The 22,164-nt window shown below is 43.3% G+C and overlaps 1 protein-coding gene and 1 long non-coding RNA gene across 10 annotated transcripts in view; one reads left to right on the top strand and one right to left on the bottom strand.

Moving 5' to 3' along the window:
* The first annotated feature begins 6,998 nt into the window (after positions 1-6,998).
* The window catches only part of LOC124095241 (zinc finger protein 709), a 36,865-nt gene continuing 21,699 nt past the window's right edge, over positions 6,999-22,164 (top strand). For 2 of the 9 annotated variants that reach the window (XM_046448409.2, XM_046448404.2), the window contains exons 1-2: positions 8,850-8,950; positions 18,047-18,131. The gene's annotated coding sequence lies outside the window, so the exon portion shown is untranslated. The other 7 variants (XM_046448408.2, XM_046448403.2, XM_046448406.2 and 4 more) reach the window with 6 other exon arrangements.
* LOC124095246 (uncharacterized) lies at positions 7,872-8,663 on the bottom strand. The gene is made up of 2 exons (XR_006852442.2): positions 8,457-8,663; positions 7,872-8,351 (listed from the first exon to the last, which is right to left on the bottom strand). It is a non-coding gene; the product is annotated as an uncharacterized LOC124095246 (long non-coding RNA).

Raw genomic sequence — 22,164 nt, 5'->3', positions numbered from 1 at the left:
GGAACACGGGAAGCACACAAAGTAAACAGAGTTCCTTGAACCCCTTGGAATGTATGCTGCAAAATCTTAAGAGGGGTTTTAAGGGAAATTATGGGGTGAAACTCACTCTACAAAGGTTGTATACTCTCTGTGAATTAGAATGGCCCACCCTAGGTGTGGGCTGGCCACCAGAAGGATCTTTAGATGACAGAGTCATTGCTGAAGTCCTTTTATTAGTTGTTGGAACCCCTGGACACCCAAACCAGTTCCTTTATATTGATTGCTGGCAAGAGATAGTACAGAAACAGCCCCCTTGGTTGGGAGCCTCTCTAGATGGACAGTCCAAGCTGATGTTAGCCTGGAGCATAGCGACCTCTAAGATTCAGCAGAGAGCAGCTAGAAAAAGAGAATCTGACAGAGAAAAGACAGAAGAGAAACCAGCTTTGCCCAATAAGCCAGAAGAAAATCCACCACCTTAGGTGCCACTCTACCCAACCTTACCCAACCAAGACTACTGGAACAGCAGCCTGCCCCACAGCCCCTTCTCCCCAGAGGCAACAGGTGATAATCCTCTAACACCAGCTATTCCTTCTTCCAATTCGTCTTCAGAGCCAGAAACTTCCCCAGAACAAAAGACTCCTCCACCTCCCAAGACCAGAATGGGAACCTGTCCTAAGATGAGAGCCACTACCCAAAGCAGAGTTCTCCAGATGCCCCTATGAGAGGCTAGAGAACCTGCCTATGTTGACCATGAGGGATATGTTCAATGGGGACAATGCATTTATATGTATCAGTTTTTCACCTCCACTGATCTTTTAAATTGGAAAAATTATACTTCCTCCTATACGGAAAAGCCCCAGGCCATGATTGATTTGATGCAATCCATTATCCAGACTCACCAGCCCACCAGGGTAGACTGTCACCAGCTTCTTCTGACTGTTCAATACAGAGGAGCGCAGATAGGTAACCTGAGTAGCTTTAAAATGGCTAGAGGAACATGCTCCAGATACACAAGGCAACATCTAAGCCTATGTCCAGGCCCAGTTCCCTGACACAGACCCCAGGTGGGACTCCAACAATGGGGAGGGCCTCCAAAAGATAAAGAGATATCTAGAAGCCCTCATAGGAGGTATAAAGGAAGGGGTAAAGAAAGCCCTAAATGTGAACAAGATATCACAAGTGCTCCAGAAGCCTGGTGAAAGCCCCAGCCAATTCTATGAACAACTGTGTGAGGCCTCCCTGCTCTTCACTCCCTTTGATCCTAAGGCACCAGACAACCAGTGAATGATCAACACAGCCTTTGTGGGACAAGCTGAAAATAAAAATTAGAAGGATTTTCTGGGAAGTGTGCCAGTGAGCGACTGAAGTCACCACTACAGAGTTTATCAATCAAGACCAAGAGGCCCAATGAAAAGCAGACAGAAAGATGAAGAAGAAAATGGATTTCCTTGCAGCTGCCTTTATTTCAAACTCCGAAATCATTCAAAGGGGCATCCCACTGGAGAAAAGAAAAAAAAAATCAAAATCAGGGTCAAATTCAAGGCCAAAGAAAAATCTGGCTGGAGGGACCATCTCAACCTGGGACTAAGCTGAAACCAAACAGGTGCACCTACTGCCATCTAGAGGGCCACTGGAAGATTGAATGGCCCCAACCAAAGGACTGGGCTGCTGCTGCTCCTTACCAGGATAAGAGAGGTGAACTCATTTGAGGGTGATACCAGCCTTACAAAGAGGTCCCCTATGATACCAACACCGCAAACACCCATCTGATGCCCCTGAGAAAGATTTTGTGGGACTGGAAGCCGTGGAAAATTATGATGAGGACTAGGACCAACTGGGCTCCATCCCTTTGGGCCCCAAGGAGCCTATGGTCTGAATGGACTTTATGGTGGACACTGGGGCTCACCACTCAGTGGTGACCAACCTGTGGGCCTACTTTCAAAGAAACAGACCACAATTATTAGGGCCACTGGCAACAAAGCTCATCATTATTTCCTGTTGTCCTGGCAATGCAATTTAGCAGGCCATGAAATGAGCCATGAGTTCCTGTACATGCCAGATTTCCCAGTGCCATTGATGGGAAAACTAGGGCCTAGGAAAAACTAGTTTTTTTTTTTTTAATTTTTTATTGTTGGCTGTTCAAAACATTACATAGTTCTTGATATATCATATTTCACACTTTGATTCAAGTGGGTTATGAGCTCCCAGAAAAACTAGTTTTCTTAGGCTGCTAGGAAAACTCCAGGCTCAAATAACTTTGATGCACAAGGTCAGGCAGCCTTATCATTGGGAAAACCTGAAGCAAGAATTTTAACCCTCACAATTCCTCAAGAAGAGGAGTGGCATCTCTTCAGCCAAGTAGAGACACAACAACAGAGGCCACAGCTTCCTTTCCAAGTGCCAGGAGTGTGGGCAGCGGACAATCCACCTGGACTAGCCTCCCCGGTAATAGTGGAATTAAAACCAGGAGCCATGCCAGTGTGCCTGAGACAATATCATATTCCTCATGAGGCACAACTCAAAATTTAAAAACATTTAATCAGACTTTTGCAACATGGGATTCTCAGGCCTTGCCCATCACCATGGAATACACTTCCTTTGCCTGTCCAGAAACCAGGAACTGATTATTACTGGCCAGTCCAAGATTTACATGTATTTACATGTATATTGGTGACTGCATGACCAATGTGATTTTGCAATCTGTACAATCAGAAAAATGAGAAATTATACCCCATTTGATTCAAAAGTATGAATTGTCAAGAGTATTGTACTGTCATTTGTAACTAATTTTTAAAAAGACTAAGAGAAATGGGTATACTATAATGGATTCACTATGTAAAATCAGAGAACCTGCCAATTGACTAATTGCTTGTATAATGCTACTGATATAGAGTTTAAAAGTATTTGTATATTTTAATCATAATATATATTGAGCTCATATTCTTAAAAAAAAAAAAAAAGAAAAGGGGCTAATTAACTCAGGAGGAAAAGGTATAAAGTATGGGAAGGAAATCCTTAAACTTTTGGGTGCAGTGTGGGCTCCTAGGAAAGTTGCAGTTGTGCATTGCCAAGGTAATCAAAGAGGAAATGTTGTGGTTGCTCAGGGTAACTGGAGAGAATCCAGTCCTCCTTGTGGGAGTAGATCTAATCCTCAACAGTATAATAGGGAGAAGTTCATCTCAATGTAAGTGAGCCTCCTGACATAGCTTACTTAATTGAGCCTTTAAGAGTAGCTGCCTGGGAGAAACAGGAAGAGAATCCAGTCCCAGATTTAAATGCTGCCCTTCTGCCTGACCCCCTAACACAATAGGAGGCAAAATATTCCCTGCATGAAAGTAATTGGTTTAAGACTAAAGAAAGAATTTAATCCCCCAGGGGGATGGTGGAGATTTTCTGATGGCCACATAGCCATCCTGGAGATTCTAGCCCCAGCCTTTATCAGGCAGTTCCACAGGGGGACACATATTGGATATACAGCACTTGAGACAGTTCTGGGTCAGCATTTCTATGTCCCTCTGGCTCACAAGCACCACCCAGATGATCTGTGAACAATGAGAGGTTTGTGCTCACAACAGTTCTTGTCAGGGGCCAAAGCTTCCACCAAGAATCCAAACTATAGGAGAAGAACCTTTTGAAGACTTGGAAGTAGACTTCACTGAGCTACCACGCTCACTGGGCTATAAATATCTTTTGGTTTTTGTGAGCTCATACGCTGGCTGGGTAGAAGCCTTTCCAACCCATACTGAAAAGGCTATGGAGGTAGCCAGGATGCTCCTCCAGGAAATCATTCCCAGATTTGGTATCACAATAACTATTGGGTCAGCTTTTGTGGCAGAGGTGATAGAATTACTGGCCGAGAGTTTGAACATCAGATGGTGGATGCAGTTAGAGAAGATAATGCTAAGTTAGCCAATCCCAAAAAAACAAATGCTGATTTTTTTTTCTTTGATATAAGAAAGCTAATTCATAATGGGATAGGGAGGGGGAACATGGGAGGGATAGAGGAACTCTAAATAGGGTAGAGGGGTGGGAAGGAAAGGGAGCAGCAGGCAGGGGCTATTATTAATGATGGCTGAATGTGATGATCATTATTATCCAAAGTACATGTATGAGGACATGAATTGGTGTGAGTATACTATGTATACTGATAAATCCAACCTGTTTTTCTCTTAAAATTGGGAGCCATCTCGCCAAAAAGCCATGAAAAGATAATTTCGGCTTTACTATAAATTACTGCAAATTCTGAACCTGCTTGGAATGCCTGCCTGTGCCTTGAACTCACCCAAGCCGGGCTCTCTGACCAGATAGCAGCCCTCTCTGAAACTTTAGTGATGCCTCATGAATCTTGGCCTTCCCTGGCCAGATAATGACCCTGTCTGAGGCTCTAATTACCTTCATAAATCTGATGTCAGGGCCAGCAAAAATTGTGTTATGCTCGTCAGAGTTTTGCTATCTGTAACCCCACTTTGTGTAACTTTCTGGGCTATAAAGCTGGGCTGCAGGAAAGCTGCTGTCTTGTTCCCGAGGTTTTTGTGGAGAGAGGCAGCCCGGCTGGTTGAAATAATAAGCTTGCTTTAATTTGATTTTAATTGGAGTCAGTGGTCTTTTCTTGCGTCCTGATCTAACAATATAACCAGAGATATGAAAAATTGTATATGTAATATATATAATAAGAGTTGTAATGCATTCCACTGTTATATATAAATTATATATAAACATCAGATGGAATTTACATATTGCCTATGGGGTTAAAAATTGTTGGATCTGGGGAGGGGCCCTCATGAGTGAAGAATGGCTCTGGACAAGAATAAGTCTAGATACTTATTTTCTACTTCTGTACAATAAGACCCAGGAACTAAAGAGTAAAAGGCCCCAAGGCTAAGATTTGGTGAAGAATGTATTGGCAGAATTAAAACCTACAACACCCTATGGGTCAGTGAAACCCCACATAATAAAATATTGTTTTGGAATTCCACCCAGTAGCCAGAGAAATCTACTTGGTTTTGGGAAGATAACCCTGGGGATTAGGGCCTAATATGCAAAAAGCCCCATAAGAAACAAATTCTTTTTAACTGTATGTGTCCAGACACTAACAGAATCAGTTCTTTTATGGCATCCCTGAGATCCATAAATTCTGGAGTAATCTGGCTCTCTCTAACTGGAAAGCATCTGATGTACTATTTTGGATTTGTGGCATATACCTAACTCCCAACAAACTGGAGGGGAACCTGCACAGTTGGTACTATTAAACCTGGGTTTTCCCTACTGCCCAATGCAACTGGAAAAGACCTAGGGATCCTGTTGATGAGGATCTAGGGCCAAGAAAAAAGAGATCCACTGGGCAAGGGCTTGATCTGGGAGGTCACCAATCTTGGGGTAAAGATGAGTGACCACCCCAGAGGATTATTGCCACTTATGCTCCTGCTACCAGGGCACAAGATGGCAGTTGGGGCTCTAGGATTCCTATTTGCATGCTGAACAGAATTATCCACTTACAAGCTATACTAGAAATTATTACTAATCAGACTGCCACAGGCTTTGACCACATAACCACACAGCAGACCCAGATGTGAGCAGCTATCTATCAAAACTTCTTAGCATTAGATTACCTACTGGCTGAGAAAGGAGGAATATGTGGACAGATCAACAGTTCAGATTGTTGCATCCAAATAGATGACAATAGACAAGCAGTTACGGATATAGCCAACATAAGAAAACTAGCACACGTGCCAGTTCAGAACTGGAAGGGCATTAAAATTTGGGACCCAAACATGCTTTGGGGGACGGTTTTCAACTCTTGGTAGATTTAAAAGCTTAATTGGTATAGTGGGTATTCTGCTGTTAACCTGTGTATTGCTCCTATGTTTGGCTCCACTGTGCATTAAAACTATTGGATCCACTATAGAAGCCGCTGTTGAAAGGAGAACAACTAAGGTTTTGGTATTATATAAGGCTTTAAGCCAAGATGATCATAATTATGCTCTTTAATTTAAAGGATTAAATTATGAGAAGCAGTATTAAAGGGGGGAATTATAGTGGCACCCCCTTCTCCACAGAAAATCTTAACTGGGCTTCTCCAGAAATCTTCACCAGGGCTGATTTTAGGACTGTCAGCAAAAGAGTCTCTAAACAAGAGATCAATGTAGTTAAACTTCCTATCTTCCTATTGCTCTATTTTACTTGGCCACTGGCCTGGAAGAAAGCAGCACTCCAAGTGCTGGATGCCCCCTTACTAGTTTTTCACAATCATCCAGTATAGTAGTTTGTAGAAGTGTGTTTGCAAATGCAAAGTATGATTTTAAAATGAAAGATCTTTTAACAAGGTCTCTAACCTGGATCTGGGCTTCACAGAGGTATCTACATTTCTAAGATAAGTTACCAATTGGGCTCCATGGTAACAACTGACAGGGGGAAGAAGGAAAGGGGAGAAAAAGCTCGCCCCTTCTTAGGTGTTGACCTTGAAAGGTTAACTTGCCCAGAACTTTCACTGCTTTATGTGGAAAGTTGCTTTATATGAACTTCTAAGCCCCTCTCCTTACATGCTGGGTATAAAGTTCTGAAACTACCTGAACTCAAGGTTCAGGGGATTAATGAATTACAGCTAAAATTGTGTCCTCTGAACCTGGCTGCAGCCAAATAAAACTATTTCCTGCTATCTTTGGTGCCTTGCCTCTTCTGTTCCCTACAATGCTGGGACTCAATAAGTTGCTGGCCATAAGGAACAGCAGCCATTGGCATTCTTAGTCATATCTACTTTCAATTGATAAGGAGCTATAAGGAGCACTAGTCGTAGACCATGCTTAGCTATGACTGGTTACAATTGGTAGGGAGCACAGCTCCATGGACAAGCACAAAGAACATGCCCAGTTGCAATTACATCATCTCACTAGACATAACGGACATAGTTCACTGGGTTTAGCCAATCACCAACATACACCACCAACTTGGAATGGTATTTAAACTGCTTGCTCCCCATACTGAAGAGCTTCGCTGAGGACACCAGTGAGACTGGCCACCTTGGTGTTCATCCCCAGATCAACTCTTCCATTCGGTGATATCCAACCACTGGCTGGAGAGAACCACCAGACAGCATCATCTTCTGCTCTTCCACTAAGAGAAGTCACATGGCATCAAAGGTACTTTTGGGGCTTGTGGTTGCCCTAGGATCCTGTAATATGTTTGTCATGTTTAATTGCCCTAGTATGGTGTGATTTACATATAGTGTTTAATTAGTGTGTGTTGAGTGCTATGTGGGGTGTCCCAGCACACCCAACAACTTTTGCATTAATTGTTTATGTTTGATGATTGGTGTGATAAAATACACACTTGAGTTCAAAGACAACCCGCCTACAAGTAATTATCAATAGCGCTGCTCATGATAGTCACCTCAAAGGATAACCTATATAAGCCCAGGGCCTTTCTTTGTTCTCGGGGCTCATTTTCCACCAGGAAAGTGAGTCCCATGGCATCATTTCACCCATGCATTCCCTGTTCCTGCGTGAAACTTCATTCCTGAATAGAGAGCTGAGCATTCATCCCGGTCTTTTTTTTTTTTAGTTCATTTTTTAGTTTTAAGTGGACACAATATCTTTATTTTACACTTATGTGGTGCTGAGGATCAAACTCAGTGCCTCAAGCATGCTAGGCGAGCACTCTACCACTGAGCCACAACCCCAGCTCCTCAGCCCATTTTTGAACTTTATTTAGAGACAGGGTCTCACTGAATTGCTTAGCGCTTCACCATTACTGACACTGGCTTTGAACTCTTGATCCTCCTGCCTCAGCGCACCTCCCCCCGCCCCATTACAGTCTTTTTTCTGGGTTCTTGTTTTGCAAATTTTGAAGAATAAAGTCCATGGGGAAAAAAAAATTCATGGGCAATCACGAAAAGGAAGAGTTAAAGCAGCTGCGTTTATTTAAGTGACAAGAAATAGAACACTCACCATTGGGGGAAGTGGGACTGATAGCAGAAAAACTCATTTCAGGTTCTGGTCAGAGCATGAAAGACAATATTTGTGAAGTGGTTAATGAAAAGGCATTCTGGGGGACCGTAAAGAAGGAAGGGGAGAAGGGAATAGGAAACATCTTAGAATGAATGGAACATCACTTTCCTATGTACATATATGAATACACAACAAATGTAATTAATTCCACATCATGTACAATGAGAAAAATGGGAAGATGTACTCCATATATGTATAATATGTCAAAATGCATTCTATTGTCATGTTCTTAGCTATTGTCTCATAGCTAAGAACAAATTTTAAAAAAGAAAGAAAAAAAGAAAATGCATCCTGAGTACCACCCTCCTTCTTGTAACTTCCATCTGAGTTCACCTCCATCTTCCATTTTCCAACTCTGAGGTAAAGGAGCTAGCTATCTGTTGTACATTATCCTTGGTGATTAGTGGGGGCTTTTCTCACCTCCTGTTCGTCAGGGCCCTGAATTTTCACCCGGGACCTGCCTGTACCTTCCACCCAGCTCTCCCCTCCAGCTGCCTTTCCTACGTCCTCTCATTTTTCATTTAAAGCAAAAACTGTATTCTGAAAATGGATCACTGGACTGTCTATTTCTCACACTTTCAGCCGTGAACAGGACACTTATTTTTACATATCGTGGACACTTGTTGTCCTACTTACAAATCGCCTTCTACACCAGGCGAAATAGAAAAGTTTCCTGGGAGGATCAGGTTCCAACAGGGCAAGGAAATCCTGCTTGAAAAGGATTGGGTCAAGTACCTGTCACTCTGGCCCACTTCAGCCAAAGATAGGATGACATAACTGTCACTCCATAATGCTTGTACCTGGGGTAGGACTGTCCAATCCGGTGTGCAGATAGACAGGAAGGGCGGGCTTCTGCAATCTCTAGGGCTTTTCTTCCTCACCACATCCGGTCCTTCCTCCTCAGGTCAGGCATCCGCTGCTCGCGAGTGTCCGGTGCGTCTGCGCAGCCTATGAGCCCTGGGAGGACGGTGAGTCCCCCTGGAGGCCCACCGGTTAGTGTGTGCAGAGGACTGGCGGCACCCTGTCGGCACCTGCCGTGGGGACCCAGCCTGCGGGTGAGCTGCTGCGTGTGGCCGAGTCCGGGCTGGCAGGTGGCGCTGGGCCCCTGACCCCTGGGCCCGCGGGGCTGGTCCCTGTCCCCTCCCTGTTGGCGACCTCCTAGGTCATCCCTGGGCAGCCGATCCCAGAGAGCGCGGTGAGCACGTCGTGGGAAACGAGCGCGAGGACCCGAGATCTGGAAGCAGCACGCATTAGTGGCGCCAGGACCTGGGGGAAAACCCCTCAGTCCGAGCCCCGGGCTCAGCAGGGCCTTTACTTTCAGACGTAACAGCTCTGGGTTACTTCGGGCCAGAGAGTTGGTCGGTTCTATTAGAGGACGCGCTATGCCCTCTTTGTAAGGGGTCAAGCTTGTCCTCAATCTAGGGACTCAGCTCACGCAACTTAGGGACTTTTACTGCACTAAGACCAAAGGGGAGTTCTTCAGTCCCAGTTGTTTTAATTTCCCTTTTGCTGCGGAGGGTTGGTTCTTCACGACCCTGAGGTTAAATGTCAGTACACAGAGCTGCTGTTGTGTCAGAGTGCTACGCCATAGCCTGTGAGCACTTAGGCTGCCAAGTTTCCATTAAAAAAAAATAATAATAATTTTAGAAATTTTTGTCTTTATATGTGGTGCTGGGATTGAACCCAGTACCTCACACATGCCAGGCAAGCGCTCTGCCACTGAGCCACAGCCCCTGTCCCCAAGTTTCCATTGTGACTTACCACAAGCCCAGGAGAGTGTCAGGGGATCTTCAGATGTGTTCTGAGTGTGGCAGTGGGGCCCCAGTGGGGCCCCATCGACCCTCCTTTCTGGACAGAAGTAACTTGTACTCCCCACAGACACTTCCAAATGTGCAGGAAGTAGGATCTCAAACCAATTTTCCATTCTAGAACCCCACTTCTCCAAGGGCTGGCAGCAAATCCTTAAAATTCCAATTCTCTCTCAGCATTCCTCATGCTAACTGCATCTTGTGAGAAATAGAAAGTCAGGGGTTCATTTTCTGAATACAGTATTTAAACATAAATGTAAAATTGGGATGTAAGAATGGTAGCCTGAGGGTAAGAAGAGCAGGATGGAAGGTTACAAGCAGTTAACACACAACAGCACCACCGCCTGTGATATGGAAGATCAAAGTCCCTGCACCTAAACAGCTCTTGACAAATGAAGTCAGGCAAGGGGCAATCTGGACCAACAGAGGTAGAAACTTTCTGTTTAGAAATAGTAACTGGGTAAAGAAGAACTGTGTGCCAAAATACATTCACCCCAAGAAGACCTTCCTGCCACAGAGAACAGAGGGAGGTGGGGCAAGAAAAGGTGCATTTCTTTAACCCAATAGGAGACAGTAAAACCTAGCTGACATTCAGAGGACACTGCCCGCCCCAAGTCCTCAGCTAATGAGGAACTGGGGGAGGGACCTTCTGCCCTAGGATGAAATGCTGATTGTCACAGCTGTGGCTTTGCCTGCTCTACTGCATGTTGCAGACCATTCTTTGGGTTTGCACAGGTGAGCATGTGTCTCACACTCACCAGGGCACACTGTGTCAACATTTGTTCCCAAGACTGCATTCAAGTGGAGAGTGTTTTAATGGTCGTAGTTTCACTGAGTACTGGATGCCAATTTTTAAAGGGTTTTTTGTTTGTCTTGTGGTGGTTTTGTCTGTTTTTATTTTTATGTATCTGCATGTCTCCCAGGAGTGCAAAGCAGAGAGGAATGACCTGGAATTTGAGTGTTAAAAACTACTTATGCCTCTCTTGATCTTGCCCAGGAACAGACACCTTTGCAGTGTCTTTAGGCCACTTTTAGGGTCCTATGTCCTCAGGTACTTTCCTGTTTTTTTCCTGAGGCTTCCAAATGGTGCCCACAGCCATCCTGTGCCTGTCAATGTGCAGGTAATTTCAGGCCCTGGGTCAGCTCCTCCTAGAGGACAGACTGAGGTGTAGACTGCAGATTCTGAGGGGAGCAGCTGGAGATACCCAGGTCAGGCAGTGAAATGCTGGTGTTGAGGGAACATGACAGACATGGTTCTTGCCCTCTGGATTCTCAGAGCTGGAAGGAAGAACAGTTATCTCAAAGAGGAGGGAAAAGTGGCCCCAGGAAGGTGAAGGAAAACCCTACAAAGGTCTTCAGCAGCAGGAGGGGGTGGGCGGACATGCCTGGTGACAGAAGCCTGACTTGAAGCTGGAGTGTGACAGGTCAGTGTCCAGTGGTGCTGCAGCTCCCCGGGTTTGTTGTCTTAGTTAGACTTGTTCACTTATTTTAGCTTCAGTGTTTCATTAATTGTAAAAAGTAACTTATTAATAAAGCTGAAAGATTAGGAAATATTCCTAAAGGGCAAGATAGAGGTATAAGTCAGGGGGAAAAAGAAAGATCCAGACAAAAAACAAAGAAACATTTCTTCTTTTATTCCATTAGTTAAAACTTGTTTGGTAGTGTTTTTCTTTCCCAGCAGTCACCTGTGATGATTGATTACCAAATGTTATATTGGAAATAGTAATTAAATAACATGTTCGTTTTCTAAGCAAGATGGGTAAATTTGATTTTCCTACTGAAGTATTAAATGTAAGTGGCTTAAAATTTTTTCTCCTATGAACATAAACACAGAGTATGAGTGTTTTTACTGGGTTCTTTAAACACCAAGTCTGTTCTATTGAAAAGGTGACTGAGAAGAAGAGATCTTTAATCCCAGTAAGTATAATCCAAGGCCAGATGTGATCCTGCAAAAGGAGGTCACTGAAGGTCCAGTCAGAGCTCTTTGGGCAGCCTCCCCTGCAGAGGCCCAGGCTGCTCACACCAACCCTGGAAGGAGCCCTTTAGACTGAGAAGCTCTAGAGCTCTGGAAACCTGGGGTCCTCAAGCAGATGTGATGGGGGACTGGATGGGAAGGATAAGGAGAAGCCATTTCTGAGAGTGCAGTTGATATTGTCCAGGGTTGTTCACAGACTGTCCAATGAAACAAATGCAGATTTGGGTGATAAGCGACTTATTCTAAGGAGCACTGCAGGAGGGGCGGAGAACCACAGGTGAGCTCTGCAAGCACCCACAGCTCCTGCAGAAAAGGGCTGCTTTCCTAGGGAGGGGCAAACAGGGTTAGGAAGAAGCTGGAGGGGAGGGTAGCGAGGAGGGGGGGCAGGTCAGATCCCAGGTCAGAGGATGTTTCACTGGAAGTGAGCCTGTTCTATGGAGGGGCCAGGAAGACGGGTTCTATGTTGTGTTCAGCTGCCAGTGAGTCAAATTTCAGAGTCCTTGAGGAAGGAGAGAATCTTCAGCCCAGTTTGATTAACAAGGAATTGTTCTGATCCCTGAAGAGAAATTTGTTCAGCTAATTGCTTATGAGGAGAAAAAGAGGGGAGGGATTTTCTGGATCAAGGTGTGTATCTGCCATGGGTTAAAAAGGGAGCATCTTCTGAGTCATAAGGGGGAGGGGGTGTCTGTGCAGGAACTGCTCTAGCAGAATGCAGAGGAGGGGGGTTTCTTCATTTATAGTTCTTTCCTAGGATTCCCTTTGGCAGTTTCTTTTCCTTTTGGCAGTTCTAAGTTTTATCATTTATAGTAACTAAACATAAGTGATGTGCTTTGCTAAAAATAAAATCATTGAACTTGTGGAGGGGGTAATTGGAGTCCCAGTTTGTGGTTACTTGCTCTCAGCAGGGTGGCTGGCCCTCCTAAAGTGGGCCAGTGTTTTTGAGCAGTGTCCAACCTTGGTATTCCCCTGTTCTTATGGGACTTGAGTTGTTCAAGTTTGTTTTTTATGTTGACAGTTTCATTCACTTTTGTTCCCATGTGCTAACACTTCATAAAATTTGTATACATGGAACTGTCGAGTCAGCATACAGACACAGTGGTACTGAAACTTCAGGCAATGTCCCAATGGCAGTCCAATAATGAGGACAGTTTTGAGGAAAAAAAGAAAAAGATTTATCGCATTGCCAGCAGAGGAGAAACTGGGAACTCCAGTTTCAGAGGCTGTGATTCTGTCATGTGAGGGGAACAGAAGGTTACAAAGAAGTGATTCAGAGGCTGCATTCTAGTGTGCCCTGTAAGGTTTCATAATTTACTCATAGACTTGGGAGACGGCTGTTGTGGTACTGTTGCAAGTCTGAATTACATGGTTCCCGTGTTGTGTGAGCTCAAGGACAGCTAACTCCTGTTAAGATGAGAAGTATGGCAATCTGTCACCCCAAGGTTATGGAAGGGGAAAGGGAGAAGATAAAGTGGGAAAAAAACATTGTCAGATTTAAAATAAGCCACTGGGTTATGTTCAGTATGAAATGGATCCCTGATACATTTAAGTTAAGCCACAAGGTTATGTTCACAGCATGAAGTGGACCCCGATACATTTCCCATTGTCAATTTCTACCTCCCATTTCTGTGGAGAAATGGGCTACAACATCCCTAAGCTGTTTGCTCCTGAAGCTGGGTGATGAATGGGGTCTTAGAATGGAGTGTCATTTTCCTTTTGGGGACTTTCCCTGGAGCAGATGAAGAGGTGACTTGAACCTTAATGGGGACCTGGAGAAAGCCCACTCACTACAGCAATTAATAAATATTTGACTGATTGTCATAATGCTCTTTTAGTCTAGGTCTCTTTGTGAGAGCCATGTTTTGCCCTTCCACAGGATACCAGCAAGGTCTCTAACATAGTATTTCTGGGCTTGATTTAAATCAAGAGCAGTTGGCAACCCCATATCCCATTGCAGGTGGGTTCTTGGCATATATTAGCCACAGTGTTTTTAAAGGTGTGATTTACCTTCTCTGTTTTCCATGTAGATTGGGGTCTCCAGGATGCATGTAACTTTCATTGGCCATCCAATGTTTGTTCCCTTGTTAAGTCAGTTCTGCAGTGAGATTGTCCATCATCACGTCAGGATCAATTCCTTCAAAAGTACTCTAGACATTTCTAAAGACTTTTCTGTTCTGGAAGAGTCAACCTTGACCCACCTAGAGAAGGTATCTATCTACCAGTACATCAGATATCTGACATTTCCCATGGTACTCCGTACCTGGGCAGGCTCTACCTGTCAGTCTACAAAAGCCTGAGTTATTTCATGTCCTGTGCCCTTTTACATCTCATGCTCTTTTACATGGGCTGCCATTTAGTCTTTGAACTGTTCTGGTGAACAGCAGAGTTCTGATACACTTGCTGGGGTCTGGTGGCTGCATGGCCCTGCCAGCTGGGACTTGCTGAAGGTCAGCAAGGCTTCCTTCCCATGGCAAGTACTCATGCAGGTGCTCTGCCAGGGGCCAGGCTTGTGCAGGCAGGAGGAGGAGCCCATGGCAACTTTGTCTCCACCTGGCACTTCTATCCTAAGAGTCAGAAACCCCTTATTTTTTTGGCTCATTTCTCATTCTCCTCAGTACGAAAGTGTTTGTGTTGTTCCCATTCAGGAGAGGTGTGAGTCTGATGTGCAGTTGGCATCTGGATCATCCAACAGGCTGGCCTGCTCTCTCCCCATGTTTCCAGCAGGCAGTACTCTGCCTTCTGCTGTGTGGTCCAGCTGTTTTGACAGATGGCATCCTAGTCACAGCATGTCTCCCAGTGTCTAAGAGAACTGTAAGAGTTGGACATTATTTTACTAGTCTGAAAACTGCCGCAGTCTGGCTGGGCACAAATCACGAGCCACTGAAGCAGGAACAAACTTTATTTCCGAACTCCCGCGAACTCCACGCACGCGGCCTTCTCCTGGGACACACCACACAGAAATCCCTCCTCTGGCACTTCCCCAACCAATGCGAACTCTCCAGGAATCCCCGTGAGAACTCCAAAGTAGCGCGGGAACTCCAAAGTAGCGGGCCAAGGTGGACAGTAGAGGTCTAATATACAATTGAATCAATCCAGCATCATCTTAATGGCTCACCTCTCAACCAATACTATTGGCAAAATGCCAGGGGCCATTCCGACTTAGCTGTGGCTCTCAGCAGAACACCTTTTGTAAATCAGGCAGGGACCAAGTTAAGGGCTCTGACATGGCTTTGTGGACTCCAAGATTCTATTTCTGTTCCACTTTAGGAACAGGGAAAAGAGAAAAAAACACCCCAAACAAAACAAAACAAAAATAGAGACTCTTACAGCATCTAGTGAAAGCTGAGGTAGGCCTTGATGGAGTCTGTGGTTATGTTGCTTTGCTGTCTAAGTTTGAAAATTTAAGTTACCCTCAGGTGGCAATGCCCTCATTCTGCTAAGTTGGGGGAAAAATAGCCCAAATCTTCCTAAGAGAGTCAGGGACTCTCAATAAAAAAGCCAGTTAGGGCAGATTTTTATGAGTGACCCTGACCTGCATCTATCATGGAAAAGACTTTCAGGTCTTTCGCCACATTAGTCCAAAATTAGAAACACAAACATGGCAGAGTCCTGACATTCCCAGACACCCATATAACTATCTGGTTCCTGACTTCTCTAACTCTCAAAAGAGAGCCTGCTTGCAACCTGACAGCAACTTGGGGTCTATTGGATAATCTAGAATCCCAGATGGCAACCTGTTTACAAAACTGAGACTTTTTAGTGGATACCACATATCCACATGGGGCAAGATAGATTACAGCAGCTTTAGTGTTTAAAGGCAGTATTCATGGTTGGACTGGCTATAGGCAGATCATCCACATATTTTAAAAGCCTTCTTTGATATGGCTGTAACTCTCACAGGTCTTTTTTTTAGATTCACATTAAACAGTAGAATAGGTCTTAAATCCCTGGGGTAGGATGGTCCAGCAAGGATGCAACATTGGTATCAGGTCCTTGCCACTGAAAAGCAAGTAATAATTGGGATATCCTTTCCAGAAGAATGCAAAAGAATATATCCTTTAAGTCTAGCATCATGAATCAGCCTTAGTTGCCTGGCATCAGAGCCAGTAGGGTTTGTGGACTTGGTATTGTGGGCTGAATATTCTAAGCAATATTATTTTTAGCTCTCTGCAGAATAGATGCATTATAGGGTGGAAAAACTAGCCCAATCTGTGTTTAAAGTTTTGTCCAGAAGAGAATGGATGTCCATCAGTGCCTTCTCTTAAAAGGGGATGTTATTTATTCCTGGGATGAGTTAACAACTCCTAAACAAAAGCTGGTTGGGATAACATTGGTTGCACTTTGCAGACTCCATTCAGCCTTAATGGCTTTTTTCCTAGACCTCCAGTAGATCAGGTAATTTCCTTTTCCTTGATTGAAACTGAAAGCAGAGCCTGTGTTCTGTTGGCACTTTATATGAAATCATTGCTTTTTGGGTGTGATAACCATCTCACCCCAATAGGATTTAATTCACAAAACCAATCTTGTCCTAGGAGAGAGATTGGGCAATCCAGCACATAGAAAAGCTGTGCTAAACTGGGTGCAGTGGTACATGCCTGTAATCCCATCAAGGCAAGATAATACAGGCAGATGTAAGTTTGAGACTAGCCTCAGCAATTTTGCAAGGCCCTAATCAGCTTTGTGAGATCTTGTCTCGAAATGTAAAAAGGACCCAGAATGGAGCTCAGTGGTTCAGTGCCCCTTGGTTTCATCTGCAGTACCAAAAAACAAATGAACATAAAAGGAAGTGTACCTAATTTTTTTTTATGTTGCATTCAAGGGGTTTGAATACAAGATATTGTTGAGTCTGACCTGGCTTATTTATTATTATCCCTTATCCCTTATTAGCCATCTACTTTAAGTGTGTTCCCCACTGTCATTTGTACCCAGAGGTGCTTTCTGGATTTTTTCTTATAGTAAGCGTATTGATATTCCATGGAGGAGGCCCTTTCCATGCTTTTTTTCCTTGGTATTGGGAACATACTATGATGCTTAGGTCTCAGGAGTCTTCATCTCCTCAGCATGGAAGGGGGTTGCCCAAAATACCAGCCCATGAAGCCAGAGCTGGGGCTGCTGTTGACCCTTCCCTGGACTTCAGTTAGTTATTGAAAGCTTGTTTGTGTTTGTTCCCAATGCCAGTCTAGTAACAAGGACATGACTCTGAGAAAAAGAAGAAAAATAATTTTTTTTTTGCTTTCAAAAAAGAAACACATGGGACTACTGTTCCAGAGGCTGTGGTTCTGTCCCCTGGGGGAACAGAGAACTTTTAAAGGGGTGGTTCAAAGACTGCATCCCAGGGTGCCCTGTTGGGGGCCATAATTCACTCGTAGACTTGGTAGATAGTAGATGGAACTGTTTCTGAGTTCTTCTGGCATCATCCCTCCAGACATCTGGTGTGTATGCTCAAGGACAGGGAACTTGGCCTAGGATGGAAAGAAGGGTGGGTAGTCTTGCTTCCCCAAGGTTAGGAAGGGGGAAAGAGAGAAGAGAAAGGAAAAAAATGTCAGTTTTTAAAAACTGCAGTGACAGGGAGGGTTATTTTTGAAGCTTAAAGTGGACCTATGTTACAAGAGAGAGGAGTTTGTTTTGTGCTTCTTCTGGTTCTTATCTTCCCTAGACACAGACCCTTCCCTCATCAGTGACTTTGGGCAAAAAGTCCCTTGAGGAACTTGACAGGGTGGTGTGTCCTCAACCTCTGGCTTGTCCTATTGGGTTGAGGTCAGCACTGTCTGGAGCTGCCCTGTGTCTTGCAGGGTGCAGTCTATTTTAGGCCCTGGGCCAGCTCCCATAGGCCAGGTCTCTAGTGTATACAGTAGTCACAGGAAGTTTTCAGGGAATCTGGAATCAGTTGGGGTTCTATATAATGTAGGAGTGGCATGCAGAGTCCCTGTTTATTTATTTATTTATTTAAATTTTTTTAGTTGTAGATGGACACAATATCTTTATTTATTATTTTTATGTGGGGTTGAGGATTGAACCCAGGGCCTCACACTTGCTAGGCAAGTGCTCTACCACTGAGCCACAACCCCTGCCCCCTCTGTTGATTCATTTTATTTTATTCAGTCCCCTTTATTTCTCCCAGGAGTAGTGAATTTACCTGTTCACACTATTCCAAATGTGCAGGAAGCAGGGTCTCCAACCCATCTTCCCTCCAATACCTGGACCTCCTTAGGGCTGGCAGCAAACCTATAATATTCCAGTTCCTGAAACAGGCTGAAATTGAGGGTCACTCCTACCTTTTCCAGGTTGCTCTGCCTCTGAATTACCCTTGGGCCTGAGAGGGCTGCTCCTCCTCCAGCTGCTAAGTGTCACAACTTGGGCTCTGTCGAGGTGAGTAAATCTGCACATGTTTATTGCCTATTCTTTCTCACTTTGCTGCTTTTCTCATATATGTTTTCTTTTCTGTCACTTTAGTTATCTGAAGATGAAAAATAGAAACAAATCATTCTATCTTCCTTCAAAACTGGCTTTGCATAGAATGTATTGCCAGTTTGACTTGAAGTATTTGTGGAGCCTGAGTAGTAGTAGAGTCCTCCCTTTTTTTTTTTAACTGTGGGTGAATATTTCCTGTGAGTGGAAAGACTAGAATCACCTGGAACTTCACTTTAAAAGGACTTATGAAGAGAAAAATGAAGGAAGAAAGTGTAAGGTTAATGTTCTCTCCTGTCAGAGTTAAACCTGTAGGACTGGGGCAGTAGCTTAGTGGTAGAGCCCCTGTCTAGCATGCAGGAGGCTCCAGGTTCATTCCCCAGCACCACCAAAGACAAAGGAAAAAAATAAAAGTTGATCTGTAGTCTGGTGAGTTTCCTAATATGTGACTTTAAAAAAAGTCTATAAAAGTTAAATTTCACAATGTATAGTTAGGTAGAGCCAATTTCAGTTATAAACCTTATGGTTAAAGTATAGCCATTGTGGGGCTAGGGTTGTAGCTCAGTGGTAGAGCACTTGTGTAGCTAGCAAGTGTGAAGCCCTGGGTCTGATCCCCAGCACTGCATAAAAACTAAATAAACAAAATAAAAGGTATTGTGTCCATCTACAACCAAAAATATATTGTTGTTTTTTTTTTAATGTAGCCATTGTGAACTGCCCAACATGTACAGCATGTATCCACATGTGGGCAGGAGTGTATACCCTGGCCCTGGTCACATCCCCAGCTATAATCCTCCTTTGTTCTCAGACTTCCAATCATAATGCTGTAGTGTCCTGAGTGATCCAGTCCTAACTATAGTCCTTCCCTTCTGTAATTTTAAATTAGCCAGTTGTGTGGATTTTGACCCAAGCTCCTTCTGCAGAGCAAGGGTCAGTGCTGTGTCAGGGATAAATAAGGTGGATTGTCTGCCAAACCAGGTGTGCTTGCTTGCCAGACTTTGTTTGGTAGCATGCCTTCTGCTGAAGTAAAGTTGGCCTTGCTCAGCTACCTCCAAGGTGTGTCTTATTGCTCAGGACAGCTGCCATTTCTAACAGAAGGAATGAAGAAAGACAGAAAGTAATGAATAAAATATTAATTTTTTAAAAGAAGCACTTATGCCTTTCTTTCCTAGACACAAACGCTATATCAGTGTCTGAGCAGAGGTTTCCCTTTGGAAACTGTACTGGATGCTGTGTCCTCAGCCACTGTTTTATCTCATGTCATGCATGTCCTCACTGCCTGGGGCTCCCACATCATGCCTCAGACTCTGCATTTTATTCTAGGAGTTTCATAGCTTCTGGTCTGATTCCCAGGTCTTTGATCCATTGCATTTGAATTTGTGCAGGATGGGAGAAAGGGTCTAATTTCATTTTTCTTTTATATATGGGTAACAAAATTCCCCAGCACCACTGGTTATAGGGGCTGTGTTTTCTCCAGTGTCTGGTTTTGCCATCTTTGTCAGGGATCAGATAACTGTATCTAAGTGGGTTTTTCTCCGCGTCTTCTAATCTGTACCTGTGGTCCTTGTGCCTGTTTTTATGCCAGTACTGTTATGGTTTGGATGTGAGGTGTCCCCCAAAAGCTCACACGTGAGCCAGTGCTTGAAGGTTTCAAGGAGAAATGATTGGGTTGTAAGAATCTTGACCTGATCAGTGAATTCATCCCCTGATAGGGATTAACTGAATGAAAACTGAAGTGGTAGGGTGTGGCTGGATTGTATGGGAACTGGGGCATGGCTGTGTATTTGTATCTGGCCAAAGGAGACTCTCTGTTTCCAGATCACTATGTAAGCTACTTCCCGCTGCCACACTCTCCCTCCACTATGTTCTACCTGGTGCCCCAAGGAATTGGCCACTCTTCTTGGGCCTAAGGCCCCTGAAACCATGAGCCCTCAAATAAACTTTTCCTCCTCCATAGCTGTTCTGGTCAGATCCAAAATATAGTCACATAGCAAAAAAGCTGACTAAAAGAAGTATCACGCAGTTTTCATTAGTAAAGTACTTTGTATGTTCATGAGGATTGCACTGAATCTATATAGTGCCTTTCATGGTGTGGATATTTTGACAGTATTAATTATTCCTATCCATGAACGTGGGGGTCGTTCCACCTTCTCATTTCTTCAGAACTGTTCCATATTCAGTGTTTCATATTTTCCTTATAGAGGTTTTTTTCTTTCTTGGTTACATTTATTTGTTTTTAAAATTTTGTTTACAAGGGGCTATTTTGAGTGGAATTGATGTCCCCCATGTCTTCTCTGCAGATTCATTATTGGTGTACAAGAGAGCCATTGGTTTTTGTGTGTTCACTTTGTAACTGGCTACTTTGCTGAATTTTTAAAAAATCTTTTATTTCTTTATTTTTTAGTTCGACACAAAACCTTTACTTTATTTATTTTTATGTGGTGCTAAGGATTGAACGCAGTACCTCACATGTGTAGACAAGCGCTCTACCTACCGCTAAACTACAACCCCAGTCCTACTTTGCTCAATTTATTTATTAGCTCTAACAATCTTCTGGTGGAACTTCTGGTGGTGGTCTTCTCAGTTAAGATTATATCACTTGCAGTGATGACTTTACTTCTTCCTTTCCTAATTTTGCCCATTTCCTTCTCTTGCTTAATTACTCTGACTAGAATTTCTAGTACCATATTGAATAAGAATGAGAGCGTGAGCATCCTTGTTCCAGATTTAGAGAAAATGCTTTCAGTTTTCCTCCATTCACTGCAATGTTGGGTTTGTGGTACATGGCCCTTATCATGTTGAGACAGATTCCTCTGTCTTCACTTTTTTCAGTGTTCTTGTCATGAATGGGGGCTGGATTTTGTCAAAGCCTACTGCTGCGTATATTGAGATGACTAAGATTTTTTTCCCCTTATTTTAATTTTTTTAAAAATAATTTTAGTCTTAGATGTTCACAATACCTTTATTTTGTCTTTTTATTTTTTTATGTGGTGCTGGGTATCAAACCCAGCACCTCACATGTGCTAGACAAGTGCTCTACCACTGAGCCACAGCCCCAACTCCCAAATTTTATTTTTGTGGTGAATTACTTTTATTGATTTGTGTATGTTAAAACATCCCTTCTAAGGTACACTCATACATTGCTGGTGGGACTGCAAATTAGTGCAACCACTATGGAAATCAGTGTGAAGTTTCCTCAGAAAATTGGCATTGGAACTACCATTTGACCCAGTTATCCCACTTTTTGGTTTATACCCAAAGGACTTAAAATCAGCATACTATAGTGATGCAGCCACATCAACATTTATAGCAGCTCAATTCACAATAACTAACCTATAAAACCAACCTAGGTGTCCCTCAATATATGAATGGATAAAGAAAATGTGGTATATATACTCAATGGAATATTTCACAGCTTTAAAGAAAAGTAAAATTATGGAGTTTGTCAGTAAATGGTTGGAGTTGGAGAATATCATGCTAAGTGAAATAAGCCAATCCCACAAAACCAAAGGCTGAATGTTTTAACTAATATGTGGATGCTAATTCACAATAAGGCGGGGGGCACTAGGGAAGAATAGTGTTGCCTTAGATTAGGTAGAGGGAAATGATGGGAGGGAAGGGGAGGGGATGTGGGGATAGAAAAGATAGTAGAATGAAACAGACATTATTACTGAATGTATAAATGAGACTGCAGGAACAATATGATTCTACAACATGTACACTCAGAAAAATAAGAAATTGTATCTCACCTATGTATGATATATCAAAGTGCATAAATGCATTCTACTGTCATGTATGACTAATTAAAACAAAACAAAACAAAATATCCTTTCTACCCTGGGATAAAACCAATTTGATCATAATGCACAATCTTCTTAATATGTTGAATGTAACTTGTTTCTATTTCTTTAATTAATTTTTATCTAAGTTCATTAGGTATATTGGTCTATAATTAGTTTTGCTTGATGTGTCCTTAATGTTTTTTTGGTATGAG

This window comes from Marmota monax, unplaced genomic scaffold (genome assembly GCF_021218885.2).
Source record: "Marmota monax isolate L192 unplaced genomic scaffold, Marmota_monax_Labrador192_F-V1.1 WCK01_AAM20220418_F8-fsc00327, whole genome shotgun sequence".
In the NCBI taxonomy this organism is placed as follows: domain Eukaryota; kingdom Metazoa; phylum Chordata; class Mammalia; order Rodentia; family Sciuridae; genus Marmota; species Marmota monax.
The sequence above is the reverse complement of the archived record's forward strand: the minus strand, read 5'-3'. Positions and strand labels throughout refer to the sequence as shown.